The following is a 19,548-nucleotide window of genomic DNA, read 5'->3' on the forward strand; positions in this document are numbered from 1 at the left end:
GCAGATACAGCAGTGGTGCAGATACAGCAGTGGTGCAGATACGACAGTGGTGCAGATACGACAGTGGTGCAGATATGACAGTGGTGCAGATACGGCAGTGGTGCAGATACGACAGTGGTGCAGATACAGCAGTGGTGCAGATACAGCAGTGGTGCAGATACGACAGTGGTGCAGATACGACAGTGGTGCAGATACGACAGTGGTGCAGATACGACAGTGGTGCAGATACTGCAGTGGTGCAGATATGACAGTGGTGCAGATACTGCAGTGGTGCAGATACGACAGTGGTGCAGATACGACAGGGAGGCAGATATGACAGTGGTGCAGATACGACAGTGGTGCAGATACGACAATGGTGCAGATACGACAGTGGTGCAGATACGACAGTGGTGCAGATACGACAGTGGTGCAGATACGACAGTGGTGCAGATACGACAGTGGTGCAGATACGACAGTGGTGCAGATACGACAGTGGTGCAGATACGACAGTGGTGCAGATACGACAGTGGTGCAGATACGACAGTGGTGCAGATAGGGCAGTGGTGCAGATACAGCAGTGGTGCAGATACAGCAGTGGTGCAGATATGACAGTGGTGCAGATACAGCAGTGGTGCAGATACGACAGTGGTGCAGATACGACAGTGGTGCAGATACGACAGTGGTGCAGATACGACAGTGGTGCAGATACGACATTGGTGCAGATACGACAGGGAGGCAGATACGACAATGGCATTTAAGAGACTTTTGCATCATGTCCAGAGAATGGAGGGATGTGGATCACCTGCAGGCAGATAAGAGTTGGTCTTGGCATCATGCTTAGCACGGACATTGTGGGCCGAAGGGCCTGTGCTTGTACTGTACCGTCCTATGTTCTACGTTCCGAGACGACTTCTATGATGGCAGAAGGAAAACAAAACAATGGCCAGCTGACTTGTATGTGGGTGATTGATTGGGTTTACAGGGTCTTGAACCAATTAGTAAACGGGGCGTGGACTGGCATTTGTGCATTTGCAATCGGAAATAATTATTGAGTGTATTCACATGGTCAGCGTTGGTGGCACGATTTGCTCTATTAACTTTGAAAATTAACAAAGAGTGTGCTAGTTCTCAATCTGAAGATCCTTCCTCATAAGATAACCAAAGATGCCATTTCTAGGGAGGTTTTTCAGTTGGTCTTAAGGAACCCTAAATCACTTCATCTCATGAAAGTCCAGGGAGGTTTTCCCCTGATCATAGACTCATAGAGTGATACTGGCCCCTCTGCCCAACTTGCCAACACCAGCCGACATGTCCCAGCTACACTCGTCCCACCCGCTTGCGTTTGGCCCATATCCCTCCAAACCTGCCCTATCCATGTACCTGTCTAATTGTCTCCTAAACATCGCAATAGTCCCTGCCTCAACTACCTCCTCCAGCAAATCGTTCCATTCACCCACCCCACTTTGTGTAAATGTTACCCCTGAGGTCCTTGTTAAATATCTCCCCCTTCACCTTAAGCCTAAGTCATCTGCTTCTCGATTCCCCTACTCTGGCCAAGAGACTCATGGTTTTGTACACCTCAATAAGATCATCCCTCATCCTCCTGCACTCCAAAGAATAATAGTCCTTGGCTGCTCAACCTCTCCTATACCTCAGGCCCCCGAGTCCTGGCAACATCCTCGTAGAACTTCTCTGCACCCTATGTAAGAAGGAACTGCAGATGCTGGATAAAATCAAAGGTAGGCACAAAATGCTGGAGTAACTCAGCAGGACAGGCAGCGTCTCTGGAGAGAAGGAATGGGCAATGTTTCGGGTCGTGACCCTTTCCAGATGTCCAAACTTGGTCCCTCCACAAACTATAAAAGATCTGGAGGTTGTCCAAACTCCGTACAGAAAGCACCCGTAGTCAGGATCGAACCCGGGTCTCTACCGCAGCGCCACCGTGCCACCCCCCCCCCCCTTTATTGTCACGTGTATCGAAGGTACAGTGGGAAAAAAAATGTTGTTGCATGCTATCCAGTCAGCGACAAGTCATGATTACAATCAAGCCATCCACTGTGTCTGAGGATCTTTGGAAACCCTGTGCGTAGGGGAGAGGGTAGGGCCGAAGATGTCCTGGTCGGGTTGCTCCTGGGCCTGGCCAAGCTGGCCATCCGTGAGTCACGGCGCCAGGCGGAAGGGGGCTCTGCCCGAGCCGGTTGCCTGCCCCGTTTCCGGGGTTACGTCCGCGCCCGAGTGGTACGAGAGAGGGACTAAGCGCTGTCCACGGGCACCACGGGGGATTTCCGGGACCGCTGGGCACCGCGGGGGGTGGAATGCATCCTTGACAAGGATTGTAACATAGTTGTATAGTTGTTCATTTAGTATATTTGTGTGTCTTGTATTATGGTGGTGGGTTCTGTTTTATTGTATTGTAAATATTAATTTTATTAAATGGATAAATGTTTTGATTTAAAAAAACTGTGTCTGAAGAAAGGTCTCGACCCAAAACGTCACCCATTCCTTCTCTCCAGAGATACTGCCTGTCCCACTGAGTTACTCCAGCATTTTGTGTTCATCTCAGATTATAGGACTGCAAATGAGCCAAAACCCTGTCTATATTCAGGTGTTAGCCGGCATCGACTGTACTTTGTGTAGGAAGGAACTGCAGATGCTGGTTTATACCAAAGATAGGCACAAAATGCTGGAGTAACTCAATGGGTCAGGCAGCATCTCAGCAGAAAAAGGACGGGTGATGTTTCGGGGTCAAGAATCTTGTCTCTCAGCCTGAGGAAGGGTCTCGGCACAAAACGTCACCTACTCCTTTTCTCAAAGTCAAAGTCAATTTTATTCCTCACATGCACCCGAAGGTGCAGTGAAATGAATTTGCCAGCAGCGATACACTTAAAAATAACACACAATGCACAATAGAATTTAACACAGACATCCACCACAGCATTCTTCACTGTGGTGGAAAACAACAAAGTTCAGCCAGTCCTCCTCCTTTGTTCACCCGTGGTCGGGGCCATGAACCCCTCCGTAGTCGCCGCGACGGATGGCCGGATGTACAGGCCCTCCTGTCAGGATGATCAATCCTCCGACGTCAGGACGCTCGAACACACTCCGCGGCTTGGAGCGCCCGAATCGGCACTTTCCTACCGGAGACCGCGGCTTCTGGATGTTATAGGCCACATGTTGGCGGTCCAGAGATGCTGCCTGTCCCACTGTAGTTACTCCAGCATTTGGAGTCTCGTCTTGAGTATAGAAAGAGTAACTCAGTGGGTCAGGCAGCATCTCTGGGGGAGGCCACCAAATTCAAGTGCAGTTTCATGCCATTTCAAGCAGGGTGCAAGGCCACCAAATTCAAGTGCAGTTTCATGCCACTTCAAGCAGGGTGCAGGGGTGGGAGATTGCAACCTTCACGTGGTCCGCCCTGTTTTTCGACGAATGCAATCAACCCGGCGTGCACAATCAAATAAGATCAAATAGCACAAGTTGTCCCACAACTTTAGGCTGTGCACGCCATACGCAAGAAGAAGAAGAAGCAGGGTGCAAGACAACCAAATTCAAGTGCAGTTTCATTCCACTTCAAGCAGGGTGCCAGGCCACCAAATTCAAGTGCATTTTCATGCCATTTCAAGCAGGGTGCAAGGCCACCAAATTCAAGTGCAGTTTCATTCCACTTCAAGCAGGGTGCCAGGCCACCAAAACAAGTGCAGTTTCATGCCATTTCAAGCAGGGAAAAGGAATAGTGGAAAAGGAATAGGAGACGTTTCGGGTCTGAAGAAGGTTTCTTGACCCAAAACGTCACCTGTTCCTTCACTCCAGAGATGCTGCCTGACCCGCTGAGCTTGTTCGTCTAGCCTGTTCCATTTTGTTGCTTTGCCTTAAATCCACGAGGGAATGCGAAGGAGAAGAGAAACACTGATCACTGTACAACACGTCTCCCAATTATCTGGGGTTTTTTATTTTTGACTGCTCAGCACATTGAATGCAAACTGACTTGCTGAGCGAATGATCAAGGACGATTGCAATGTACAGGCGTGCAAATTGGCTGCTTGGATGAGGCACACAGAGACACCGAGCCATCGCATTTCCTGCTCGTGCATTGATCAGGATTTGGAGAAAATATACTTGTCTTCTCAGGTAGCGTCCAAGGATTTGGGGTGACCTGTTTACACTCCAGTTCCCTGGGTTAAGTGGCAAATTGGCGTTGTTTATTTTAGAGAAACTGCGCGGAAACAGGCCCTTCGGCCCACCGAGTCCGCGCCGACCAGCGATCCCCGTGCACTAACACTATCCTACATACTGTACACTGGGGCACATTTACACACCAAGCCAAATAACCTGCAAGTCAGGGGATATGGGGAGAAGGCAGGAACGGGGTACTGATTGGGGATGATCAGCCATGATCACATGGAATGGCGGTGCTGGCTCGAAGGGCCGAATGGCCTACTCCTGCACCTATTGTCTATTGTCTATGAACCTGTACGTCTTTGGAGGGTGGGAGGAAACAGGAGATCTTGGAGAAAACCCACGCAGGTCACGGGGAGAACGTACAAACTCCGTACAGACAGCACCCGTAGTCGGGATCGAACCCGGGACTCTGGCGCTGTAATTACGGTAGCTCTACCACTGTGCCATTGTGCCACCCTATGAAAGAAAGGCCTGGAAAGAGTGGATGTGGAGAGGATTTTTCCACTAGTGGGAGAGTCTAGGACTAGAGGTCACAGCCTCAGAATTAAAGGACGTTCCTTAAGGAAGGAGATGAGGAGAAATGGATGGGTGGTGAATCTGTGGAATTAATTGCCACAGAAGGCTGTGGAGGCCAAGTCATCGGATATTTTTAAGGCAGAGATAGATAGATTCTTGATTAGTGCGGGTGTCAGAGGTTATGGGGAGAAGGCAGGAAAATGGGGTTAGAAAGGAGAGCTAGATCATTGTATTGTATTGTATTGTATTCAAATTTATTGTCATTGTCTCAGTTAGAGACAACGAAATGAATTTCCCTTACAGGCAGTATCATAAAAATAAAAATAAAAATAAATAAATAATAATAAATAATAAAACATATTAAAAATAAAATAGAATTTATAAAAAAAAAAAAGAAAATTAAAAAAAAAGCACAAACACTGAAAGTCCACGACACAACATAACACAGTGGCACCAAGGTGAGGAAGGCACCATAGTCCAGCCAGCCTCCCCTCCGTTCTTCCCAGATGTTCACTCGTGGTCGAGGCCTTCCATGATTGAATGGCTGGGTAGACTTGATGGGCCGAATGGCCTAACTCTACTCCTATCCCTTATGACCTCATGAGTTACTCCAGCATTTTGCATCTATCTTCGTTGTGAACCAGCATCTGCAGTTCCTTCCTAAGAGAGACAAAGATGGCGTTGCTTGCTTTCATGGAAAGGCCTCAGCTGGGAATTTGCACTTTATTAAAGTGCCTTAATCCTTCAGAAAGAATACTCTATAGAAGAGTCATGAACTAGCAGCATATTCCGAATTCGATTCACCCTCAGTGCAACCCCATTAATATCTACGACAATGGCTCCATTATTAGTCTCCCAGTTTTACAAAGGGACGCACTGTTTTGGAGTCAGAGGCTACAGGCTAATTCATTCCTCTGTTTAGCTGAAAACGTGATCTATTTATGGTTTGAATTCAAAATGCCAATTAATCCACAATCAAAATTTAAAATCGCTTTGAATTTGAACGATGTCTAAAAGGCTTGTAATTCTGGGGAACTGATTTGCGGGAGTTCCTGCTCTGGGATTTTAAGTTTATTATCTCATGAAAGGCCAAACCCTTCCAGCTTTGAGCCACAGTGAGACCATCTTATTCTTCTTAGGCCCCCTTCAGTCATGGCTGACCTGACCATGGGTGTCTCCAGGGATGGAGGACGCCTGTGCGTGACTTTGTTTAACGTGGGGAGACTGGTGCACAGACAGACACCCCACGTAAGGTCCTTGACAGATCTGGGTCAGGATCCAGTGGCATGGAGTCCAAGACGACCGGAGACCCTTTTCTGCTGCAGCCTTCATCCGCCTTCCCAGCCGTTGTGACGCTCCACTAAGGTCAGCCATCGTCCTCCGCCTGTTCCACCGTTGAGGTCTTGGTTGGATTGCTCTTTGTCAGAGACCTCCCCCCTCGACCTTACCGCCATGGGTGGCCCTACCAGGAGCGTAGCTCCAGACGGCATCGCTCTCAGGATCTCAGGTCCACACAAGCTTCTCCACCACGACAAAGTGACAATCCACGGAGAAGGTGAAAACCATAGAAACTTAGAAACCAGGTGCAGGAGTATTGGCCATTCGGCCCTTCGAGCCACCACCGATATTCAATATGGTCACGGCTGAACATCTAAAATCAGTGCCCCGTTCCTGCTTTTTCGCCCATATCCCTTGATTCCTTTAGCCATAAGAGCTAAATCTAACTCTCTTAATCCATTCGCTATCTCTGCAGTGTGTTTTGCAGTCTGCTATGCATGTAGTGTTCAGAAGGGGTGGCTTTCTTCATGTCGAATGGGTTTGGTAATTTTCTGAGATGGCCGCAGTCTGATGAGCCATTAATTTGCGGCTTGCTTCAGCTGTTGCGATGTTGAAATTAAAATATATGTGTTGTCGGGCGGGGGTTAGATACAGATACAGGATGTAGGGAATAATGTTTAGTGCAAGGTAAAGTCTAGTAGAGTATGATGAAATACAGTTCGAAGATCTCCCATGTGGTCGATGGTAGGTCAGGTAGGTAGAAAAATATAAAATTATTAAAGGACTGGTCAAGCTAGATGCAGGAAAAATGTTCCCAATGTTGGGCGAGTCCAGAACCAGGGGCCACAGTCTTAGAATAAAGGGGAAGCCATTTAAGACTGAGGTGGGAAATTCACCCAGAGAGTTGTGAATTTATGGAATTCCCTGCCGCAGAGGGCAGTGGAGGCCAAGTTACTGGATGGATTTAAGAGAGAGTTAGATAGAGCTCTAGGGGCTAGTGTGTTAAGGCACGGGTTATTGATAGGGGACGATCAGCCATGATCACAATGAATGGCGGTGCTGGCTCAAAGGGCCGAATGGCCTCCTCGTGCACCTATTTTCTATGTTTCTCTGTTTCTATGTAGGACTGCTCCTTAGCTGGTGAGAGAATGGTTCAGTTGCCTGATAACTGATGGGAAGGTAGCACGGTGGCGCAGCGGTAGAGTTGCTGCCTCACAGCGCCAGAGACCTGGGTTCGATCCCGACCACGGGTGCTTGTCTGTACGGAGTTTGTCCATTCTCCCCGTGACCTGCGTGGGTTTTCTCCGAGATCCTCGGTTTCCTACCACTTTCATATCCTGTTCTGTATTATGTTTACATATTATGTTGTGCTGCAAAAAGCAAGAATTTCATTGTCCTATATGTAGGTATGTTGCAAAGCCTACCTGAAGCGTCTTTGAAAATCTGCCGCTGCGGGTGTGCGCGATTTTGGCGCCGTATAGAGGGGGCGGGTTTAAAACGCGATTTTCTCTAGGCTGTTCAAATCGAAGATGTTCAGCCTAGTTAATTATTAACGAAAAATCGCTGGAAGACCCCGTCGCAAAAGCTATTATTAGGTTTAAAGGCCTTGAATAATAGTTATAGTAGTTTAAAAATCAATCTCTAAACCCGCGACCGCCAGCAACCGCAGGGTCTCATAAAGCAAACCACAGAAGGTAGGTTGTATATTTTTACATTAAAAAGGGCTACTAAAGATCCCTTTATACAAAGTTTAATATTGCGAGTAGCTCATTTTGGGCCCATTATATCGCGCAGTATTTTTCTGGGCATTTGGGGGCACAAATCTACCGCAATGTGAACGTTCTAAACCAGCGCGTTCACAGGAACCAACTGGAAAGCTGATTTAAATGGGCATTTATTTACAGCAATTGAACACTGAATTCCTTCCATTTGGCCTATAAATTACTGTAAATCATATAATATATAAAACTCTCGCCCAAAATTCCGAAACGGAACTCCGTCCGGCTGTCACATTTCTTCCATTGATTCCCTGCAACTCCGAAACTGGACGCAGAATCGCCGACATCTTTTCCATTTCGGTAGAGATTTCACTTTTCTTTCTACGTATCCGCTCCTCATTACATTCCGTCGTGTTTAGGTACACGTTTTTAATCAAATCCTTCCCCCCCCCCCCCCAATATTTCAAAACTGAACTGGCTTCACACCCACAGAACCTTCTCCAGCCCCAGCCCCTGCTGAACGTTCCATCGTGTGATGTCACAATGCCCAATCTTCACATATGTCCAATCGGAATGGATCCATTTACATATGCCTATGCAGGAGCCCCAGCCAATGGTGAACGTTCCATCGTGTGATGTCACAATGCCCAGTGCTCATAGACATCGTTGCCATAGTGACAGTACAGAGAGTCAGATGTGGGCCGAGGAGCCTTCAAGACAACATGAGATGTTCCCATATTGTGTGAAAATATTTACGTCATTCACCCCTGAACCTCGATAAGAACACCACCTGCACATCTTAATTAAATTAGAGAAAAACGGAAAAGAGGTCGGGCATTTACACTTTTAAGGCTCTGTGTGTGTCGAAGCTTCGTGTGTGTGATGCCGCACCGCTAACCCCCCCACCACCCCCCCCACGCGTTGCCGAGACGGACCCGACTTCGACGACTTCAAGATACGCTATTTTAAGACGGCAGGGACCCGACTTCGACGACCAAATCTCCCCTGGGGGCTACAGGTAGGGAACGGTCTTTATGCACTTTTCCAACTCTGTGTGTGGGGGTGGTTAGTGTGTGTGAGGCCCCCCCCCCCCCCCCCCCATTGGGGGCTATTGGGGGCCGCAGGACCGCCCACGTCTTTTCCACTTCGTCAGAGATTTCACTTTTCTTTCTAAGTATCTGCTCCTCATTACATTCCGTCGTGTTTAAGTACATGTTTTTAAACAAATCCTTCCCCCCCCCCCCCCCCAATATTTCAAGACTAAACTGGCTTCTCACTCATAGATTCAGCTTCAGCCCAAGCCCATGGTGAACGTTCCATCGTGTGATATCACAATGCCCAATGCTCACAGATGTCCAATCGGAATGGATTCATTTACATATGCCTATGTCAGAACTTTCATATGAAGAAAGACTGGATAGACTCGCTTAATCAAATCCTTCCCCCCCCCCCCCCAATATTTCAAAACTAAACTGGCTTCACACCCACAGAAGCTTCACCAGCCCCAGCCCCTGCTGAACGTTCCAACGTGTGATGTCACAATGCCCAATGCTCACATACGCAAAAGTGTAATGCCTTCTCCCCCCCCCCAGTTTTTCAAAAACAAACTGGCTTCTCCCCCATACACGCAGCCATTTCGGTAGACATTTCACTTTCCCTTCCAGCTATCCACTCCTCATTACATTTCGTTATGTTTATGTCCATTTTTTTCATTAAAACAATCTGCTCCCCCCCCCCCCCCTCACTCATTTTGTCGCCTCCTGCTGGCCAGCAACCATAACGGCTGCTGGCGCCCGTAGCACAACCTCAAGCGACGCCATTTAAAAACGGCCTTTCGGTGACGGCACTACTTCGAGGACCACGTCTCCCGTGAGGGCTGCGGGTAGGCAACTGCTGCGTTGGGGCATTACACTTTTAAGGCTCTGTGTGTGGGGATGCTTCGTGTGTGTGATGCCGCCCCGCCACACCCCCCCCCCCCCCCCCGCGTTGCCGAGACGGACCCGACTTCGACGACTTCAAGATACGCTATTTTAAGACGGCCGGAACCCGACTTCGACGACCACGTCTCCCCTGGGGGCTACAGGTAGGGAACGGTCTTTATACACTTTTCCAACTCTGTGTGTGGGGGTGGTTAGTGTGTGTGAGGCCCCCCCCCCCCCCCCCCCCCCCCCCAGTGGGGGCTACGGGTAGGGAACGGCTGCGTTGGGGGATCAGACCCAACGGGTTTGCCATTGGTCGTCGTGTTTAAGTGCACGTTTTTAATCAAATCCTAACCCACCACCCCCCCAATATTTCAAAAATAAACTGGCTTCTCACCCATAGAAGCATCACCAGCCCCAGCCCCTGGTGAACGTTCCATCGTGTGATGTCACAATGCCCAATGTTCAAATACATCGTTGCCATAGAGGGAGTACAGAGAAGGTTCACCAGGCTGATTCCTGGGATGTCAGGACTTTCATATGACGAAAGACTGGATAGACTCGGTTTGTACTCGCTAGAATTTAAAAGATTGAGGCGGTATCTTATAGAAACTTACAAAATTCTTAAGGGGTTGGACAGGCTAGATGCAGGAAGATTGTTCCAGATGTTGGGGAAGTCCAGAACAAGGGGTCACAGTTTAAGGATAAGGGGTAAATCTTTTAGGACCGAGATGAGAAAAACATTTTTCACACAGAGAGTGGTGAATCTCTGGAATTCACTGGCACAGAAGGTAGTTGAGGCCTGTTCATTGGCTGTATTTAAGAGGGAGTTAGATGTGGTCCTTGTGGCTAAAGGGATCAGGGGGTATGGAGAGAAGGCAGGTACAGGATACTGAGTTGGATGATCAGCCACGATCATATTGAATGGTGGTGCAGGCTCGAAGGGCCGAATGGCCTACTCCTGCACTTAATTTCAATGGTTCTATGTTTCCCTCTCCACACCCCTCTCCCACCCCTCCCTCTCTCCCCCACCCCCCCTTCCCTCTCTACGCCACCCCCTTCCTCCTACCCCTCTGTCCCTCTTCCATCACTCCCCCTACCCCTCTCCACCTCCCTCCCCACTCTTTCCCCTCTCTCCCCCACCCCTCTCCCCCTCCCTCCCTCCTTCCCTACCTCCCCATCCTCCCCCTCCACCACATCTCTCTCCCCATCCCCCTCTCTCACCCCCTACCCCGCTCTCCTTTCCCTCCCAAATCTGTCCCATTTCCTCCACCTCCTCTCCCCTCCCTCCCCTCTTCACAACAACCCGCCCGCCCCCCACCTGTGTGTTTGGGGGTTGGTTAATATGAGTTTGATGCCGCAGCCCCCCCCCCCCCCCCCCCCCCCCTGCAAAACGCCGTTGGGGAAACAGACCCAACGGGTCTGCACTTGGTCTAGTGAGATTTAAAAATCATGTTTTATTGTGAATTATTTGTGAATATTATTTGGACATTTAGGCTATTTAAAAATGTTAATCATTTATTAAGAAATGGATAGATGTTTAGATCTAGTAATTGAAGTCTGAAATTAGCTACAATTAGGTAACTAACTAATTATATGCTTTAATTTCAGGTCATCCAAGTAAGATTATTTTATATTTGTTTCAGAATGCTTCAATCTATGATAACTGAAAATTTCATTCAGTTCTCTTAATTTTTAAGAAAGTTATGGGCTTTTGACTGTTCACGATCACAACTTTTTTGTTATGTCCATAGAAAATCAATAGGGAACAAGATGCTCATTTTCGAGTATGAAAATGGCCATAACTTTTTAAATACTTGAGATATGAAAGTGAATTAGGTGTCAAATTAAACTTATTTTTATGCTTTATCTGATGGGATAAATTACAGACTTGATTTTTAAAATCTCAAAATTTTGTAACATTGCTACTATATGGGACACATGACAATAAAACTCTCTTGACTCTTGACATTCCAAAGACGTACAGGTTTGTGGGCTAATTGGCTTGGTATAAAATAGAAACAGAAAATAGGTGCAGGAGTAGGCCATTCGGCCCTTCGAGCCTGCACCGCCATTCAATATGATCATGGCTGATCATCCAACTCAGTATCCTGTACCTGCCTTCTCTCCATACCCCCTGATCCCCTTTAGCCACAAGAGCCACATCTAACTGCCGATCGGAACGCCTGTTGATGTTTAGTAGAGAGTAGAGTGTTTAATTTATTCATGATATATGTATTTTTATTTCTATTTATTTTTTACTGCACACTGAATGGACACGGGTTGAGCAACGTTTTTTTGTTTCCTCTGGGTATGTGAGTACTCAGGAAAATGACAGTAAAGATATACTATACTATACTATACTATACTATATACTATAACTCCCTCTTAAATATAGCCAATGAACTGGCCTCAACTACCTTCTGCGGCAGAGAATTCTACAGATTCACCACTCTCTGTATGAAAAATGTTATCCTCATCTCGGTCCTAAAAGATTTCCCCCTTATCCTTAAACTGTGACCCCTTGTTCTGGACTTCCCCAACATCGGGAACAATCTTCCTGCATCTAGCAATGTAAATTGTCCCTAGCGTGTGTGGGATTGAGTGAATGTGCAGTAGAGATGCTGCCTCACAGCGCCGGTGACCCGGGTTCGATCCTGACGACGGGTGCTGTCTGTACGGATTTCGTACGTTCTCCCCGTGACCTGCGTGATCTCTACCGCACATGAGCTGGTCGGCAAAGACTCGGTGGGCCGAAGGGCCTGTTTCCGCGCTGTATCTCTAACCTAAACTGAACCAATCTGCCCCTGAATCTGGAAAGATGTGTTTCCAGCATCTACAGCTTTTTATTTTTTTAATTCACATGGGAACCAAAAAACCTGCCAAGTTTTAATGCTTCATCCAAAAACACAACTCTGCGAGAGTGGCTGATTCCCATCAGTCCTGTGAGATTGGAGCCTGTCCAGTTTATCAGAGCCTAAAGCAAAGTGCTGGAGGATCTCAGCGGTTCTGGCAACATCTGTGGAGGTCAAGAATAAGGGGTAAGCCATTTAGAACGGAGACGAGGAAACACTTTTTCTCACAGAGAGTTGTGAGTCTGTGGAATTCTCAGCCTCAGAGGGCGGTGGAGGCAGGTTCTCTGGATGCTTTCAAGAGAGAGCTAGATAGGGCTCTTAAAAATAGTGGAGTCAGGGGATATGGGGAGAAGGCAGGAACGGGGTACTGATTGTGGATGATCAGCCATGATCACATTGAATGGCGGTGCTGGCTCGAAGGGCCGAATGGCCTACTCCTGCACCTATTGTCTATTGTCTATTGTCTATAATGGATGGACAACATCTTGGGTCAGCACCACCAGTGCACTAGTCCCACATCCCACATTGCAGAAGTCGATTAACCGACAAACCTGCACGCCTTTGGCGTGTGAGAGGAAACCGAAGATCCCGGAGAAAACCCACGCAGGTCACGGGGAGAACGTACGAAATCCGTACAGACAGCACAGCACCCGTCGACAGGATGGAACCCGGGTCCCCGGCGCTGTAAGGCAGCAACTCTACCGCTGCGCCACCGTGCCGCCCTGTAATGTTGCGATGAAGAAAAAGAATGAGAGTTGCAGCCACACATCTAAGTGAAGCCTTTAACACAGCTTTTTGTGAAGCTTTTCACAGGCGGTATGTTGGCGCAGCGGGAGAGTTGCTGCCTCACGGCGCCAGAGACCCGGGTTCGATCCTGACTATGGGTGCTGTCCGTACGGAGATTGTACGTTTTTCTCATGATTGCGTGGGTTTTCTCCGGGTGCTCCGGCTTCCTCCCGCACTCCAAAGACGTACAGATTTGTAAGTTAATTGTGAATTGTCTCTAATGTGTGCAGGATAGTGCTAGTGTATGGAGTGATCGCTGCTCGATGCGGGCTCGGTGGGCCGAATGAATGAATGAATGAATGAATGAATGAATGAATACGTTTATTGGCCAAGTATTCACATACAAGGAATTTGCCTTGGTGCTCCGCCCGCAAGTCACGACATGACATACAGTGACAGTTAGGAATGATACATAAAGCATTAAACATTAATAATAAAACATTATCGATTAAACACGTGAATTAAATTAAATGAAGATGGGACTGTTTCCGCACTGTATCTCTAAATTAATCTAAACTAAACTAACATAAAAGACATCCAAAAAACAATCACGACCAAAAAGAAGTGTGAGAGAGTTGGTAGGGCGAGATTGGTATCTACGATACCAACATCGCCATAAAACATAGACAGTGTGCTGGAGTAACTCAGCGGGACAGGCAGCATCTCTGGAGAGAAGGAATGGGTGACGTTTCGGGTGGAGACCCTTCTCCAGCCCGAGAGACAGGGGAGAGGGAGACTGGAGATTTGGAAGTGTGAGGCCTTTCAGCGTTTTGTGTCTCTGAGACTGAAGAAGGGTCTCGAACCGAAACGTCACTCATTCATAGAGTCATAGGGTGATACAGTGTGGAAACAGGCCCTTCGGCCCAACTTGCCCACACCGGCCAACAATGTCCCAGCTACACTAGTTCCTCCTGCCTGCACAGAGAGTGGTGAGCCTGTGGAATTCGTTGCCTCAGAGGGCGGTGGAGGCAGGTTCTCTGGATGCGTTCAAGAGAGAGCTAGATAGGGCTCTTAAAAATAGTGGAGTCAGGGGATATGGGAAGAAGGCAGGAACGGGGTACTGATTGGGGATGATCAGCCATGATCACATTGAATGGCGGTGCTGGCTTGAAGGGTCGAATGGCCTACTCCTGCACCTATTGTCTATTGTCAAACCTGTCGTATCCATGTTACACAAAAATGCTGGAGAAACTCAGCGGGTGCAGCAGCATCTATGGAGCGAAGGAAATAGGCAACGTTTCGGGCCGAAACCCTTCTTCAGACTGATGGGGGGTGGCGGGGAGAAGAAATGAAAAAGGAGGAGGAGGAGCCCGAGAGCTGAGGGGTGGGAGGAGACAGCCCGAGGGCCGAGGAAGGGGAGGAGACAGCAAGGGCTAACAAAATTGGGAGAATTCAATGTTCATGCCCGCAGGATGCAGACTCCCCAAGCGGAATATGGGTCGTATCCATGTACCTGTCCAACTGTTTCTTAAACGATGGGATAGTCCCAGCTTCAACTACCTCCTCTGGCAGCTTGTTCCATACACCCACCACCCTTCTCTCCAGAGACGCTGCCTGTCCCGCTGCAGTTACTCCAGCAATTTGTGTCTGTCATCGGCGCACACCAGCCTCCGCAGTTCCTTCCCCCGCGTTCAGTGTAAAACATCACCGCCACTACAGTTGACAGCTCCAAAGTTCAACGTGTTAAAAAAAACTCAACGAACAAGACAACCCAAGTCAGCACAACTCCAATCAGATCATGAACAGAGAACAAATCTTACAAGGGAAAGGTCGCGTCAGCCATTGTGAGATTGGTCGGGGTCACTGAAGGTCTGTGAAAGGTCGGCAACAATTGAGCAGCAGCAGGACACCATTTGAAATCTCAGACCAAACATTTCAAAAGACAGAACACAACTAGTTGACGTTTCCACTGGTGGGAGCATCTAGGACTAGAGGTCACAGACTCAGAATTAAAGGATGTTCTTTTAGGAAGTAAGTAAGTAAGTAAGTAAGTTTATTGGCCAAGTATTCACATACAAGGAATTTGCATTGGTGCTCCGCCCACAAGTAACAACATGACATACAGTGACAGTTACGAATGACTCAGAAAACACTAAACATTAATAATAATAAAACATTAATGATAAAACACCATTGATCAAGCACGTGAACCAACAAAATACCAGATCAAAGGGAGGCTACAGATTTTTGGCTGTTGAGTAGAGCAACTACTCGTGGATAAAAACTGTTTTTATGTCTGGCTGTGGCAGCTTTGACAGTCCGGAGTCGCCTTCCAGAGGGAAGGAGATGAGGAGGAATTTCTTTAGTCAGAGTGTGGTGAATCTGTGGAATTAGAAACATAGTCTATCCAGTCTTTCTTCATATGAAAGTCCTGCCATTCCAGGAATCAGTCTGGTGAACCTTCTCTGTACTCCCTCTATGGCAAGAATGCCTTTCCTCAGATTAGGAGACCAAAACTGTACGCAATACTCCAGGTATTCTTGGCCACAGAAGTGCTGTGGAGGCCGTTGCGTCCACGGTTTCTAGAGCTACCTCCTGGAGGACCCTGGGACCTGATGCAGACCATCAGGCCCTGGGGATTTATCAGCCTTCAGTCCCATCAGTCTACCCAACACCATTTCCTGACTAAAGTGAATTTCCTTCAGTTCCTCCATCACAACAGACCCTCTGTCCCCTAGTATATCAGGAAGATTGTTTGTGTCCTCCTTTAGTGAAGACAGATCCAAAGTACCTGTTCAACTCTCCTGCCATTTCCTTGTTCCCCATAATAAATTCATCTGCTTCTGTCTTCAAGGGACCCACATATGTCTTAACTATTTTTTTCCTCTTCACATACCTAAAGAAGCTTTTACTATCCACCTTTATATTCTTGGCAAGCTTACCTTCATACCTCATCTTTTCTCCCCGTATTGCCTTTTTAGTTATCTTCTGTTGCTCTTTAAACGGTACCCAATCCTCTGGCTTCCTGCTCATCTTTGCTATGTTATACGTCTTCTCGTTTATCTTTATACTGTCCCTGACTTCCCTTGTCAGCCACGGCCGCCCCTTACTCCCCTTGGAATCTTTCTTCCTCTTTGGAATGAACTGATCCTGCACCTTCTGGATTATTCCCAGAAATACCTGCCATTGTTGTTCCACTGTCATCCATGCTTGGGTCTCTTTCCAGTCAACTTTGGCCAGCTCCTCCCTCACAGCTCCGTAGTCACCTTTATTCAACTGTAATACTGACACTTCTTGTTTACCCTTCTTCCTCTCCAATTGCAGATTAAAACTTATCATATTATGGTCACTACCTTCCTGTCGTTGTGTCCTTGGGCAAGACACTTCACCCACCTTTGCCTGTGTGTGACATGTATGAATGTGTGTGAGTGATTGGTGGTGGTCGGAGGGGCTGTAGGCGCAGATTGGCAGCCACGCTTCCGTCAGTTTGCCCCAGGGCAGCTGTGGCTACAGAAGTAGCTTACCACCACCGAGTGTGACTGAGGAGTGAATGAATTATGCGATGTAAAGCGCCTTGAGTATTAGAAAGGCGCTATATAAATCCCATCCATTATTATTATTATTATCTTCTAATGGCTACTTTACCTCGAGTTCCCTTATCAAATCCGGTTCATTACACAACACTAAATCCAGAATTGCCTTCTCCCTGGCAGGCTCCAGTACAAGGTGCTGTAAGAATCCATCACGGAGGCACTCCACAAACTCCCTTTCTTGGGGTCCAGTACCTACCTGATTTTCCCAGTCTACCTGCATGTTGAAATCTCCCATAACAACCGTAGCATTACCTTCGTTGCATGCTAATTTTAACTCGATTCAACTTGCACCCTATATCCAGGCTACTGTTTGGGGGCCTGTAGATAAGTCCCATTAGGGTCTTTTTACCCTATCAATTCCTCAGTTCCATCCACATGACTACATCCACCATCTGGCCCCCCCCATATCTCACTGACCTCCTCTCCCCCTACCAACCCTCACGGTCCCTCAGATCCACATCAGCCGGTCTCCTCTCCATCCACAAGTCCAACCTCCGCAGTTTTGGGGACAGAGCCTTCTCCAGGGCAGCTCCCAGGCTCTGGAACTCCCTCCCCCAACTGATCCGCAATTCCGTGTCCCTCACCATCTTCCAATCCCGCCTCAAGACCCATCTCTTCACCTCTGCCTATCCTTAGCCCCACGTCCCCCTCCCTTTTAATCTGTGCATTAATTGCCTCATATTGTGTTTTGTATTGAATTCTGTCTTTACTTTGTGTACTAATCATGTCTCTACTATTTATTTCATTCCCCTTACATGTTTTTCCTCTACCTGCTAAATTTTTGTAAGGTGTCCTTGAGACTCTTGAAAGGCACCCATAAATAAAATGTATTATTATTATTATTATCTTCTGATTCTATGTCACCTCTCGCAAGGGACTGAATTTCATTCCTCACCAACAGAGCTACCCCACCTGTTGCAGCTCCATAAGACTCTGGTCAGGCTGCATTTGGAGTATTGCATGCAGTTCTGGTTGCCCCATTGCAGGAAGGATGTGGAGGCCTTAGAGACAGCGCAGAGGTTAGCCAGACAGCTGTTTCTCTTCCTTAGTATGGCATGTTCAGGTGAGTATTTTTATAACCATATAACCATATAACAATTACAGCACGGAAACAGGCCATCTCGGCCCTTCTAGTCCGTGCCGAACACTTACTCTCCCCTAGTCCCATCTACCTGCACTCAGACCATAACCCTCCATTCCTTTCCCATCCATATACCTATCCAATTTATTTTTAAATGATAAAATCGAACCTGCCTCCAACACTTCCACTGGAAGCTCATTCCACACAGCTACCACTCTCTGAGTAAAGAAGTTCCCCCTCATGTTACCCCTAAACTTCTGTCCCTTAATTTTCAAGTCATGTCCTCTTGTTTGAATCTTCCCTACTCTCAGTGGGAAAAGCTTATCCACGTCAACTCTGTCTATCCCTCTCATCATTTTAAAGACCTCTATCAAGTCCCCCCTTAACCTTCTGCGCTCCAAAGAATAAAGACCTAACTTGTTCAACCTTTCTCTGTAACTTAGTTGCTGAAACCCAGGCAACATTCTAGTAAATCTCCTCTGTACTCTCTCTATTTTGTTGACATCCTTCCTATAATTAGGCGACCAAAATTGTGCACCATACTCCAGAATTGGCCTCACCAATGCCTTGTACAATTTTAACATTACATCCCAACTTCTATACTCAATGCTCTGATTTATAAAGGCCAGCACACCAAAAGCTTTCTTTACCACCCTGTCTAAAAGAGATTCCACCTTCAGGGAACTGTGCACAGTTATTCCTAGATCCCTCTGTTCAACTGCATTCCTCAATTCCCTACCATTTACCATGAACGTCCTATTTTGATTTGTCCTGCCAAGATGTAGCACCTCACACTTATCAGCATTAAACTCCATCTGCCATCTTTCAGCCCACTCTTCCAAATGGCCTAAATCTCTCTGTAGACTTTGAAAATCTACTTCATTATCCACAACACCACCTGTCTTAGTATCATCTGCATACTTACTAATCCAATTTACCACACCTTCATCCAGATCATTGATGTACATGACAAACAACAGTGGACCCAACACAGATCCCTGTGGCACCCCACTAGTCACTGGCCTCCAACCTGACAAACAACCATCCACCATTACTCTCTGGCATCTCCCATTCAGCCACTGTTGAAAGACTCTGGTCAGGCCACATTTGGAGTATTGCATGCAGTTCTGGTCGCCCAATTGCAGGAAGGATGTGGAGGCCTTTGAGACAGTGCAGAGGTTAGCCAGACAGCTGTTTCTCTTCCTTAGTATGGCCTGTTCAGGTGAGTATTTTTATAGCATGTGCTGCTTTATATATTAAGTTCTGGAATTCCCCTCCTCAACAGGGGATTTTTTTTTTAAACCTACATTGTTTTACCTGTGTTTGATTGATTGAAAGGTAAACAACGCAGAAACAGGTCCTTCAGCCCACGAGTCCACGCCAAACATCCATCACCTGTCCACACTGGTTCCACATTATCCCACTTTTACATCCACTCCCAACACTTTTGGGGCAATTTACAGAAGCCAATTAACCTACAAACCCGAACATATTTGGGATGTGGGAGGAAACCGTGGCAGCCGGAGGAAACCCACATGGTCATAGGGAGAACGTGCAAACTCCACACGGGCAGCACCCAAGGTCGGGATCGAACCAGGGACTCTGGTGCTATGAGGCAGCAGGTGTGCCACGCTCCATGCTCCATTGTGCATTCATAGAGTGATACAGCATTGAAACAGCTTTGGCCCAACCTGCCCACACCAGCCA

The sequence above is a fragment of the Amblyraja radiata genome, chromosome 6 (assembly GCF_010909765.2).
Source record: "Amblyraja radiata isolate CabotCenter1 chromosome 6, sAmbRad1.1.pri, whole genome shotgun sequence".
In the NCBI taxonomy this organism is placed as follows: Eukaryota; Metazoa; Chordata; class Chondrichthyes; order Rajiformes; family Rajidae; genus Amblyraja; species Amblyraja radiata.